The 13,149-nt window shown below is 49.4% G+C and overlaps 1 protein-coding gene across 2 annotated transcripts in view; it reads right to left on the bottom strand.

Annotated features, from left to right (window-relative positions):
* CHD7 (chromodomain helicase DNA binding protein 7) overlaps positions 1 to 3,879 on the bottom strand; it is a 191,004-nt gene extending 187,125 nt beyond the window's left edge. For both annotated transcript variants that reach the window (XM_072804529.1, XM_072804527.1), the window contains exon 1: positions 3,563 to 3,879. The gene's annotated coding sequence lies outside the window, so the exon portion shown is untranslated. The remainder of the gene's footprint in view (positions 1 to 3,562) is intronic.
* Positions 3,880 to 13,149: the final 9,270 nt, after the last annotated feature.

The raw sequence follows: 13,149 nt of genomic DNA on the forward strand, positions 1-13,149 counted from the left end.
ACACTGAACCACTCAGACTGTATTCTTTCACAGATAAAAAAAAAAAAAAAAAAAAAAAAAAAACACTCCTCGTCTTCCTTTGACCTAATTGCTTAAAAACCATACTATAAATATTACATTCTCGGCTGTATTTGTATGAGAAAAAAAGTTGTAGCATTTCTCTGATACGTTACTATAAAGGTACTCCTCATGGTATTCATTTTAGCTCAGTAAAAGACTCTCATGAAAAAAAGTTTGGGAAATAGTCCTGTAAGTCCCCCTGATTAAAAACTAAACCAAGTACAGGTGAATCTATGAAAGTTCTATTTTAAAACTAAGTTACTAGATGCATTTTAAACTTGACTTCTACATTTTAAGCTTGGGGGAAAAGGCATCATTTTTTCCTCAAAAGAGGAAAATAGTGTTTGAGCTGTTAAACCATCGCTATCACGTATACACAACCTGCATCATTTCTCTATCCTGACTTCCATGTCAAGAAACAGAAAAGGAAGTAATTTTTTAAATCAGCTTAAAAATACACCTATTGATTATTAAACCAAGATAACCAGAGTTTGGAATTCCCATGCTGGTCTATATTTCTTACCTAAAAATGCATTTGAATCTTTAGAAACCTAGAATAGAATTCCTCAGGCTTCAACTTACTGGCTTGCCCAGAAAGCAGAAAAAAAAAAAAAAAAAAAAAGAGAAAAAGAAAAGAACGTATCAAGAGGATATAAATTATAAAATACATAGTGCTGGGAAATAATTCTTAAGTGTCAAGTCATGGTGAGGAAATTCACCTGTTACAAGCCTCACAAAAATCCATAATCTTCCTTTTATCAGGTCATCAGAGAGGGGAGAACGCCATACTCCCACTGTGTGGCAAAATAAGAAAATTTGGTTCCTAAAACCGACTGCAAGTCCCTATCCGTTTCCATTTCCAAATTCTGTTTACTTTGTAACTTTTTTCTACAGTACAGATTTTTTTCCAGCGAAAATAAACTTTTCGTGAGCAAATCTGGAAGACATAAAATGTCTCCTACTTATTATCACCTAGAAAGGCAAACCGAGTACTGCTCCGTGCCCCAAGCATCTAGCTTTCAGCCTCTTTATTATCATTGTCAATGAATGGGCCCCAGTCAAATGAAAGCTGCCATTTTAGGGTAAAGACTGGAGGGCTTCTGTTGTGCAACAGCGAGACAAAAACACTCCGCGACAGATGTACTCTGGGGGCTGGGAGACGGATTCAACTTCATAAAATCGCTGCTCAAGTTATTCCTGAAATAAGAATCACCTAGTACTCACACATTACTACAATCTAAATAGAATTACAACTAGGATAAATTAGGTTCCCATGCTGTTAAGGTCGTAGTCACTAAGATTTGTTTGTCATCGTTAGAATGGGTCTGTGAGGAAATAAAGAGAACTATTTTTTTTTTTCCTATTTGATTATTACGTACAGTGAGTACTCCCCCTTCTCGTTATTGGGAGAGAATGGGGGGGGGGGGGACGACATACACTCAACCTCTTTGAAAGGTACTGCCCACCGCAAAGACGGCTTCAGTTAATATTTTTAGAAAATAAAAATCAGGGCCTTCACGTAAATCCTTCAAATTAAAATAGTCAACATGCCCCAGAAATGGAGCCCAGAGGATGGACGTATTTCAAGATAAGTTATTTAAATCGATTGCTAGATAATATACAATGGGAAACTAAAAAGTCTACTTAGCGAGTGGAGAGCTGGATAGTGTATCTAATTCTAGCAATTCAAAAGGAAACTCTCCATGTGGGTTGCTACTTTTCTTTTGTCCATTGTCTGTTCAGAAGAGGGGGGAAAAACTAGTTTAAAACCGAGGCGTGAACAGTCTCTAAAAGTGACCTCCGGGAAAACCGTCCGACCCCCCGCAGGAGCAGTCCCCGCGCCGCCCGCTCCACGGGGGCGCTCACAAAGCGGGCGGCCGGCCGGGACTTGGGGTGCGCTCCCACGGCGCGGGGCTCCTCGAGGCACGGCCATCCGGAGAAAGGCGGCTCGGTAATGATGGCTGCTCGGGGCCGGCGGCTCCTTCCCCGGAGCCTCCCGACCCCCCCACCCCCCACCCCGCCCGGGATCCGCCGCCCTCCCCGCCCCACCCCCCACCCCCCGGCTGCGCTCGCCCCGCGCGGACGCGGCCGCCCCGCACCGCAGCCCCCCGGTGCCCGCGCCCCCGCGCCCCCGCGCCCCCGCGCCCCGCGCCCCCGGCGAGCCCAGTCCCCGGTGCGAACCAAACAAACAGCGCGTCCCCCGCCGCCCTCCTTCCTCTCCCCGCTGACCGCCTGGCCTCCAGCCACCTCGGCCGTTCGCGCTCCGAGCCGCGGATCCCTGCGGGGGCACAGCGCGCCCGGGCCGCCTCGGGGGCCACCAGGAGACCCCCCCGGCGCTGACCCCCCGGCGGGGCCCGGCCCGGGGCGGGGAGCCGAGCGGCCTCGGGGGCTTAAAGTCGCTATTATGCAGCCGCCGCCGCCGCCGCCGCCGCCGGCCCGGCCAGCTCGGCAAGGTGGGGTCCCCTCCTCGCCGCGCCTCCCCGCGCTCGCCCCGGCCCCGCTCCCTTTCTTCTCCTCCTCGCGCACTTGGGAGCCGCCGGGGAGCCCCGGGGGCCCCCGGCTCCGGGCTCGCAACTCCCCGAGCGGCCGGCGCGGGTCGGGGTCCGGCGGGGTCGGCCGCCCCCCGCGCCGCGTGCTCGCGCCGCCCCCGCCCCCGCCCCCGCCCCCGCCCCCGCCCCACGCGGCGGCCCCCGCGCACTTTCCCCGCCGCCGGCCCACCTCGCCCGGCCGCCGTCCGCGCCGCGCCGGGAGGGACGCACTTTGTTCGCGCCGGTGCGGCCGCCGCTCCCGGCGAGCGCGGCGTGGTCGGTCCGGGGCGGGGGCGGGGGCGGGGGCGGGGGCGGGGGTCGCCGCCGTCCCCGAGCCGCCGCCGCCGCCGCCGCCGCCGCTCAGCCGCCCCGCGCCCGCGCGCCCATCGCCCACTCGCACTTGAGTTGGAGCCCAACTTTTCCTCCTTCCTTTTTCTTTCGATCGGAGCCGGCAACTCGTGCTCGGCGCCGGCGGGAGGAAACGCGCTCGCGCTCCCCCGCGCGCAGACACGCTCCCTCCTGTCCCCGTCCCCGTCCCCGTCCCCGTCCCCGTCCCCCCCCCACGCCGGCAGCACAACAAAAAGCCATTTACATGCGAGGAAGTGACCCTCGGCCGGACCGCGCGCCCCCGCCGCCGCCGGCCCCGCGGACGCAGGCAAAAGTTGGGGCGCGGGCGGCGCTCGGGGCGCGGGTTCGGGGCCCGCGGGCGGCGGTGGAGGCGGGGGCGGCGGCGGCGGCGGCGACACGGCCCGGGCGGCGCTGCGCTCCTGCGCCCACCCGGCCCCCGGCCCCCGCCCCCGGCCCCGGCCCCGGCCCCCGCCCGCCCGCGCCCCGCGCCCCGCACACGCCCAACTCCTCGCTCCCAACTCCTCGCGCGGCCCCGGCCCCTGCCCCTGCCCCGGCCCCGGCCCCGGCCCGGAGCGATTTCCTGCCGCCGCCCCTCCCGGAGGCGCCCGGCGAACTCTCGCGCTCACCGGGTCGGTCGGGAGGCTCCTCCGCTGCCCCGCGCCGAGGGCACAGCACAACGCAGGACGGGCTCCGGAGTTGGCTCGGCGGCCGCGGCCGGGGGGCTCATCCACGGGCGCGGAGTTGGCCGGCGCGGACGGGGCTCTGGCGAGTTTCAGGGTCTCCGGGTCCCCGGGCCGCCTCCTCAGCGGCGCTCCTTTGTGTAATTCCACTCGATTCAAGTTTAATCCGATAGTTCCCGAGCACGAGCGCGTCCGCACTACCGCGGCTCAGCCCCCGCGCCGCCGCCGCCGCCGCCGCCGCCGCCGCCACCGCTGCCGCCGCCGCCGCCGCCGCCGCCGCCGCGGCCCCAGCACGCCAGCGCCTGCGCGCGCCCGGCAGCCGCGCGTGCCCGAGGCCGCGGGGCCGCGCGCGCCCGCCGCCGGCTCCCTCCGCGCCGCGCCCGCGCCCGCGCCCCCGCCCGCGCCCCCGCCCGCGCCCCCGCCCGCGCCCCCGCCCGCGCCCGCGCGCCGCCACCTGACGTCAGGCGCGCCTGGCATAATTTATGCAAGAATTCGGCCGGGGTGGCGGAGGCCGAGGGAGAGGCCGAGGGAAAAGGGGCGGCGCGGGGCTGCGGGGCGCGGGCGCGGAGGGCGGGCCGGGCGCCACTTCCCGTCCCCGGGCGGGCGCCGGCGCTGCGGGCGGTGCTCCCCGCGGGCCGGTGCGCGGCCGCCGCGCAGCCTCCCTGGCGGGGCCCCTCCGAGCGCCCGGCCGCCGCGCAGCAAGCAGCGCCCCGGGCGCGGGCCGCCGACGGTGCCACGTTTCCCCGCGCGGCAGCTTCCCGGAGCCCGGGTGCGCCGCCCCGGGGCAGGCAGGGGCAGGCAGGGGCGCGGGCCGCGGGCCGCGGGGCTCCGGGACGGCGGCGGCCCGACGGCGGCGGGCGCCCCTCCTGCGACCATGCTTCCACCTGGAGTGATCTTCCCGCATGAGACTATCCAGATGGACACCTACCGATTCGACCGGGTCCGTCCCGCCTCCCCGACATTGCTCTTCCTGCCTCCTCGTTGACGGGACGGCCGGGTGCGCGGCTGGATCAGAAAGTTTGACCTAGATGGCGTGGATTCTGCTGACTGTGTCGCCGTGCCAAAGACGGGGGGGGGGGGGGGGGCAGTCGTGGTGAGACAAAGAAATAGGTTGTGTGCCCATTATTACACGTGTCGGGACTAGAATGCTTTAATCATTCTTTGGCAAAAATGGCACTTTCAGATGATCTCCTGGCCCTTCGTGTCCACACCTCCTCTTCTGGTTCTCCTCCCGGTGCAAAAGCAATAGGGAATCTGGAGAAATGTTTCCTTTACTGATTTTCCTTCTAGGAGACAGACCTACAAGCATTTACCAAGCACTCTCTGTGTGCAACTTACTGAGCAATTATGGTTCTTTTAAACTGTCAACAACTGTGCGCTCTAAGATGATGTTATTAGGTTAAATACTGCATGTATTGTTAAGTCAAGGAAGAAACCTGTATCAACCCAAGATAGGCACAGAGTAAAGCGACTTGCTAGACTTCAAAATAAACTTGAGAAAACTGCAAAACTATGCAAAATATACTTTCTCCTCACCACCTGTGGTGCCAAGAGAAATCACAATATTCCTATTTGAACAAAAGATTCATCAGAACCATTTTTGCCGCATAACAACTAGAACTGTTCGATAATGTTGATTAGACCTAACCACTAAAACATTTATTTTTCTAATATTAGTAATACTTTTCTAAAGATTTGTGACATTATACTGTCATTTATCAGAATGCATTGCTTTTGGCTTTCTTTGTCATTTGAGTGCTGTATGAAAAGAGGTAAATGTTTCACTCAAGGGATTTACAGATACACAGCATAAAGAAGATGGACCCTACAGAAAATTCTGACATTAAGAAATTGGCAAACACTAAAATCAACTTCTCCCTGTTTTATAGCCCCATGTCATAAACCAAGAATCAGAATTCTGAGGTTAGATTTACTTTCCATTAAGTTTATATCTGTTAATGAAAGCATGTGGGGGGTGCTTTAGTGTATGTGTGTGGGAGAGAGAGAGGTTAAAGACAGGATACAATGTCTACAAAGAAACCACTAGGACCTTGCTATATCAGAGGACATAAAAGTAACATAAAAGGAACTACTTCTTATCTTTTACGGTATACCCAGCTCTCTGTCAGATGTAAATACGTTTCAAAGCTAATTATAAAAATAAAAATAAATAAAAATAAAAGCTAATTATAAGCCAAAAAGTAAAAAATAAAAAGACATCTGCGTATAAGGAAAGTATGTTAGTTAACCTTTAAGGAACAAATAGTATTAAGTGACTATGAGGAGATCTCCCTGTGCCCTTGTCATTTAACTAGAAAGATAGGACACTTCTTGAAATAGGAGAAATGGTGAAGTAGTGCAGCCAAAGCTCAAAGTGGAAACAAAACAGTTATACTGCCCTTCCCTGATTTATTCTCCCTCCTTATCCCAACCACTGTCCTGACAGTCAGTGATGGAGAAGACTCTAAGCTTTTAGAAGTTGCACTAGTGCAAAGTTTGAGGAGGCTTGAAGAGCAGGGAGCCTCAGCCTCTAGGCAGCTCTGGCCTACTAAAGTCTTTACTCCCACCCCCATCCCCACTACCTTTTACCTTCAACTGTTTTCTCTCCCTTTGCTGCACTATTGAACTTCTCCCAATGAGAAGTACTTGAATTCACAAGCTTTCCCTTTAAGTATGCAAATACCTTAAGGAGAGATAAGGGACTCCTGCTCATTCACAGATGATTGTAAATTAGGTCAATGGGTCATTTTCCTCCCAACACCTTGCTGAAACTAACAAATTTAGAGATTTATTTATTCATTCAACACAGAGTGCCTAAGAGGTTCCAGGCATTGTTCTAGGCACTGGAGATGAAGTCGTGAACAAAACAAACCAAAATCCCTGCCTTCTTGGAGTTTACAATCTAACGGATTGGTAGTTTTGATTCAGTGGTTAGAGAAAACAGTAGTTTGGGAGCCTGAGCCCCTTGGGCAGGCCTGTGTTCTTACAGCCAGAAGGCATTGGAAAGGTACTAAGGACCTGGAAGATGGACATGAGAGTATGGAGTGGGTGCCAGCAGACAGCAGTTGAGAAAAACACCAAAGACAACTTAACCTGTGGCCAAAAGGTTTTCTCAGCCCCTGAAATGAATGAAAAGTCTTCCAAGAACTCAAACTATTACTAAGTGACCTATAATTCAGCTACATCAATGTTGAGGCAAATAGTTGTCTCTGGGAACATAGCTATAATGTATCAATGTATAGTGCTGCATGAGGGCAGGGGGAGGAGGAAAGAGGAAGATAATTTGCCCATCCCAAGTAACTGAGAGGTACCTGGCTGGCTCAGTCCATAAAGCATACTACTCTTTTCTTTTTCTTTCTTTCTTTCTTTTTTTTTTTCTGAAAGAATTTTGTTTTTTGTTTGCTTTGAAAGATTTTGCTTTTGTTTCTGTTTTTAAGTAATCTCTATACCCAGTGTGGGACTCCAACTCAAAATCCAGAGATCAAGAGTTGTATGCTCTACTGACTGAGCTAACCAGGCACCCTGAGCATACTTGCTATTGCTCTCTGGATCATGAGTTCAAGCCCCACGTTTGAATGGAGAGCCTACTTACAAACAAACAAAAAACTAAAAATTACCCAAACTCTAGGAACACCTCCTATTTAAAATGAGAGCCCTATCTGTTCTTCCAGATATTGTGAACTTTAAAAAATTACAGATATTACACTAATTCCTGTTGAAAGTACTTCTATGTGTTTTTGGAACTCATCTTTTGTAAATGTGTTTGGAACCAATTTGCAAGTTATAGGGGACAACTCTCTTTAGAACCACGTCTCTTTTTCTCCACTAAAACTGCATTATTCTACCTCATCATTTATCAAATTTGCATCCAAATGATTTTGGCAAGCTCCAACAATGTATTTTGGCTTTAGGGGCACTTGGGTGGCTCAGTGGCTGAGGGTCTGCTTTCAGCTCAGGTCGTGACCCCGGAGTCTTAGGATCAAGTCCAATATCAGGCTCCTTGGAAGGAGCCTGCTTCTCCCTCTGCCTGTGTCTCTGCCTCTTTCATGTGTCTCTCATGAATAAATAAATAAAATATTTTAAAAAATATATATATATTGCCTTTAAATGATGAAGATTTACTACCATTGAAATTATAGAGGAAAAAATAAAGGTACAGATATCTAAAGGGTTACAAATGCTGAAGGAAACACCAAAAAGAAAAGTCTAAAAAGCATTTCTTTCATCACTGGAATAACAGTATTAATGCTCCTCTGTAATTTTTTCATAAGGGAAAGAATCCAGTTGAGAATGTAACCTCACCCTCTATGCTCTGCTCATAATGGAACTACTTGCAACAAGCTTTAACTAGGCACTGCCAAGATTGTTAAGGTCAAGATATGAGGTGAAAAGAAAGCCACTAGGGCTACAGTTAGGCCACTGTTGGCTCCCAAAGACACCACGTTTAGCAAACATTGTATTGAATGCCTACTTTCTTTCAGGAAACATTTACTGAGTACCTAGCATATGCCAGACTATTAGCCGTGGAGGACGTGGCTAGCTCCCCGTCCTCAAGGAGTCCATGGTTTACAGCAACTTAAAGAAAGGAGTGATTTTTGCTACCTGAGACAGCAGAGCAGGTTTCCTAGAAGATAGGAGGCTCAAGCTGGGACTAGAGTAAGCACAGGTGTTTCTCAGAACAAGGAGGGTGGGAGCCATTACTGACAGACAACAAAGTGGTCCAGTGGTTTTGAAGCCTGGTGAGCACTTGTTGCTGCCAGTAATTCCATACTGAGTGGAACATGGAGGGTGAGCCATTCTCCATCTTCAGTCTTCTCAGATACCCTTGGGATGGGTTGGCTGTTTTTTTGTTCTCCCCAAAGTGCCTGCCTGCATCAACACTGGTTTTCATTGGATTATAATTTATTGCTTCCCTACTTTGTCATTAGGTCATGGGCTGGTTGGGGACAAGAACCATGCTTTGTCTTTTAGCATGCCTAGTTGGCATAGAGCCCTCCATATAGAAGGTGCTCAGAAAATGCTGACATACTTCTATAAATGGTGGGGGTAAGGAGGTAGCAGAGAAGTAGATAGGGCCAAGGAGAGGTCTAGGCATCACCCTCAAAGGTTTTGGCATCACTGATGAGTTCAGCAAGAGAGTAACAAGTCAGACCTGTACTTGGAAAGATCTCTGTGATAGGTGCTGAATGCAGGAAACTAGACCTGAAGCGGGAGAAAAGCGAGGTGGCCCCCATAAGACAAGAACAGGGAAGATCTAGAAACAATTACCAACTTCTTTGTACCCTTCAGATTCAGAGAAGTTACTAAATGCTTGTCACATGGGCTGTCATCCCATAGGAAAAACATAGCAGAACTGAAGAACCACTCCTCCCTGTGGTGGAGGAAGGCAGTGCTCTTTCTGGAAGGAGCACTAGATGGAGAGTGTGAAGGCAGTGGCCCTGCCGCCAATCTGGAAAGAGTCACTTCTCCTCCTTACCTCTCAGTTACCGGCTCCAGTCAGTATTGGGTGACTTGTTGCCACTGAACTTACCCTAAGTAATACAGGGCCATACCTAGGTCGTTCATTGTCTCCATTTCTAGACTACCAAATGGAAATCCATATTGCCTAACTTAGCCAATTATAATTAGATTCTTTTGCTTTACATTCAAAGTGGGAAAATATAAATATAGTGTTTTACTCAACAGGGATTAAGCACTTGCCATGCAAGTGTTTTCTGCAAAAACAGAAAAAAAAGTAAACCCCTGCCCTAGAGGAGTTAGTTCTCTGAATCTATCAGGCATGACACACATTTAAGCATGTCATTACAATTCGAATGCATCCAATAGTGGTATTACTGAGTATAGTGGTAGCCCAGAAGAAAAGACGACTAATTTTGCTTCTGTGCAGATAGGCAGGGAAAGCTTTACAGAGGATGTGACATTTAAGCTGAGTCTTCAAGGACTCTGCAGATGGCAGGGCTTGGTAGGTACACCAGGCAGGAAAACTGTCCAGGGCATCTACTGGGCAGATGGCTAGTGTCAGCACTGCAAGTAATTTGGCTCAAGCACAGCATAAACAGGGAGAGGACAGGAAATGAGGTTGGAAATATAGGTAGAGCCAGGTTGGGAGGGTTTCGTAGCCTATTCAGAAATCTTTATTCCAAAAGGGGTGAGGAGCCACTAAAGGATTGTGAGTAGGAAAATGATCAGGACAAACATGGATGTGTTGGCTGGGTGAGCAAGGAGACAATGAAGAGACATCATTGATGGTCAAAGTACAATATGACAAAGCCCTTGACCAAGGCAGCATGCAAGGTGATGGAGATCAAGGAATAAATATAAGAGCTACTTAGACGACATCTTTTTTTTTTTTAAGATTTATTTATTTATTTACGATAGACACAGAGAGAGAGAGAGAGAGAGAGAGAGAGGCAGAGAGAGAGGGGCAGAGACACAGGAGGAGGGAGAACCAGGCTATGCGGGACACCAGGTTAGTGCCTTGGGCCAAAGGCAGGCACTAAACCCCTGAGCCACCTGGGGATCCCCTTAGGCGACATTGATAAGTTCATGAAAAGTAAGGGTGAAGATCCACTTCTAAGTTTCCTCCTTGAGTGGTAACGAGTTGCATCATTAACTAAGATAAAGAATAATGAGCAGGAGCGGTTTGTAGAACATAGTGCTCTGGTGTGGGGATTCAAGGTAATCTGTAGACTATTCAAGGGGAGATGCCTGCTAAGTAAGAGATGAGAACATGGAAGAATGATCTGGTCTGGAAATGCAGGCATCAGAATCATGAGGTATGAACCATAATTAAATCCACTAGCATGGATAGCATTGTTTGGGAAGACCTGCAACATGAGACAAAAGCAGGCTAACAGGAATCTTTAAAACACCATGTTTTCTCCGTTATTTATTACTGTGTATCAAACCACCCCCAAAAAGTACTGGCTTAAAACAAAAATTTATTATTCATCTGATGAATTGACTGGAAGTTGGGCTCAGTTGGAAAACCTGAGGTAGATTGTTCTGTCTCTCTCTCCCCCTCTCTCTCCACTTGGTCTTTATCTTAGTCATCCAGATGACCTGGCAGTCTCTGAGGAGTGTTCTAAGAAGGCAAGCCCCCAAATACAAGCACCTATCGAGCCTTTGCTGGCTTCATGTTTCCTGATGTTCACTGGCCAAAGCAAGTCACATGGTCAAGCCCAGAATCAATGTGGCAGGAGTAGGAAAGTGGGAAATCGCATGACCGCACAAGGAATAATTCACTGAGGAATGTTACTTATCCATGTAAAGCACATGTTAGGAGACAGATAGAAAAAAATAATAAAGGGAGACATCAAAAAAGAAGCCACTGAAGAAAAATCATGAAGATCAATCTGAGAGGAAAAATAAGACCTCAAGAGAGGAGAGTTTCTAGAAGGAAAGGAGCAGTAAGTCATATGTCACAGAGAGAGCATGTAGGAAAGGAATGAAAAGCGTTCATTGGATTTGGTCTTTGTTAACCTTTTCAGCTTCAAGTGTTGAGGGCAAAAGCTAGATTGCAGAGGGGTGAGAAAGTTAATGGGAGCTGAGAAATTGTAGGCAGTTGGTATAGACTTCAGACTGTTAGTAGTGGTGTGGTCACAAAGTGAAGTGAGATGGGATAGTAGCTAGAGGAGACCTCACATTAAAGAGAGGGTAGTAGGTTTTTGAAGAAACAAACAAATGAACAAAACAAAACAATACCAACCATGGGGGTGATAAGCATTCCTATGGAGTAGGAGGCAGGAGCAGGAGGGGAAATGGGCAACCACGTCAGGGAGTGAGGCTCGTGAGAAAGAGGATGCCATCAAGCCCCAGGTGGATGACAGGAAAGATGCCTATCTTTCTGGAACCCAAGAAAGGTGGGTAAAAATGGCAATAAAGTTATAGGTTGGGGTAGGGAGAGATGACAGAAAATTAAGCAAATTCATTTATGGTAACTTCTTTCTTATTAATTCAGTTGCTAATCATTTACTGAGATTGAATTGTTCATGGATGGTCAAGAGATATGAGATATGAGGAGAGAGTTCAAGCTTTGGAATAGTACCTACAGGGAAGAAAGAAGCTGCAACAAGAAAGTAAAGGGACTTTTTCATTGAGTCCTGAACTGAGATATTAGCAGTGCTAAGTTGTTATGCAACTTTCTTAAGTGATGTTCACCTCTAGAGATAAGGATTACAAATGGTGAATTGCCAGGTTCGCCCTGGGGAGTTGTTGTCTTCTATGGAGACCCCAAGGGCCACTGGCAGCATAGCCAAAGTAGGGCCCCTGGGGCCACACCACATCAGCTTGCATTGTTACCTGGAGCAATGAAGTAGCCACATTAAAGGCCCTTTGTTTAAATGTAGGGCACATTTGTTGTTGTTGTTGTTTAAAGATTTTATTTATTTATTCATGAGAGACACACAGAGAGAGAGAGAGAAAGGTACAGACATAGGCAGAGGGAGAAGCAGGCTCCACGCAGGGAGCCCGACATGGGACTCGATCCCGGGTCTCCAGGATCACACCCTGGGCCAAAGGCGGCACTAAACCGCGTAGGGCACGAGTTGTACATGAAATAATAAAATAGAGATTTCTGGCTATCTCAAATCCTTTTTTGGGGAAATAGATATGTTCTCAACAACAACAAAAATAACTAAGTGTGTCTCTTCCTCCTTCGATTTCATTAAGACCCTGGGTGGCTGGTTGGCCCATTTGGTTGGATTCCCATGTTAACCAGACCAAATTCTTGGGTGTTGTTTTTGTTCTGGTGATCTCAGTAATGTCAATGTCAGACAGTGGAACATAACATCGCCGCAAGTTCTTAGACAGTTCTAGGCTAGACTATGTCAAATTCAAAGATGTACTTTGATATGTATAATGAGAAAAGGTCATAATTTAAGGTCACCTAATTCTATATCTCATGTGTCAGATCTCATGATACTCCTAAGTTCAACTCTGGTTTAGGTATTTGCCAATAACTATTGCTAGCACACGATGCTCCAGGCCCCTTCCTCCTCGGTCAAAATATTCACAGTAGGAAGAATATAAGATTTGGGTTTTGTGGATCAAGTACCCTCAACCCTCTTTTACAGATGAAGAATCTGAGGCTTGAGAGATTGCCCTGCTGTGAAAGATAAAAGTGGGATCCAAACCCAGGTGTCCTAAACCCCTGCTCAGTGTTTTTTCCCAAACAAATCTAAGAACTGTCAAAAGGCTACTTGCCTTTCCCATGATCCACTGGGAGCTGAACTCTCTTACATCCAACTATTTTCACTTTCTTCTTTTTTAAAGAAAGGAAAGTCACATTTGACAGACAAGTCTGTGCCCTGTCACAACATCTTGCCTTACACTACAGCTCTGGGTTAGACTGACTTGATAATTGAAATCAATGATGGCTAATTCCTTCTGCTGGGTGGAAGCACTAACTACTCTCTGCCTAGATGCTCCACTGTGAAATGTGGTGGTCACAGGGATGCACATATCTAGTTCAGCACTTGGATATGTGAGCAGTTGGCTTGGTACCAGCACCTAGGCAGTGTCTGGCACATAGA

Source organism: Canis lupus, chromosome 28 (genome assembly GCF_048164855.1).
Source record: "Canis lupus baileyi chromosome 28, mCanLup2.hap1, whole genome shotgun sequence".
Lineage (NCBI taxonomy): Eukaryota > Metazoa > Chordata > Mammalia > Carnivora > Canidae > Canis > Canis lupus.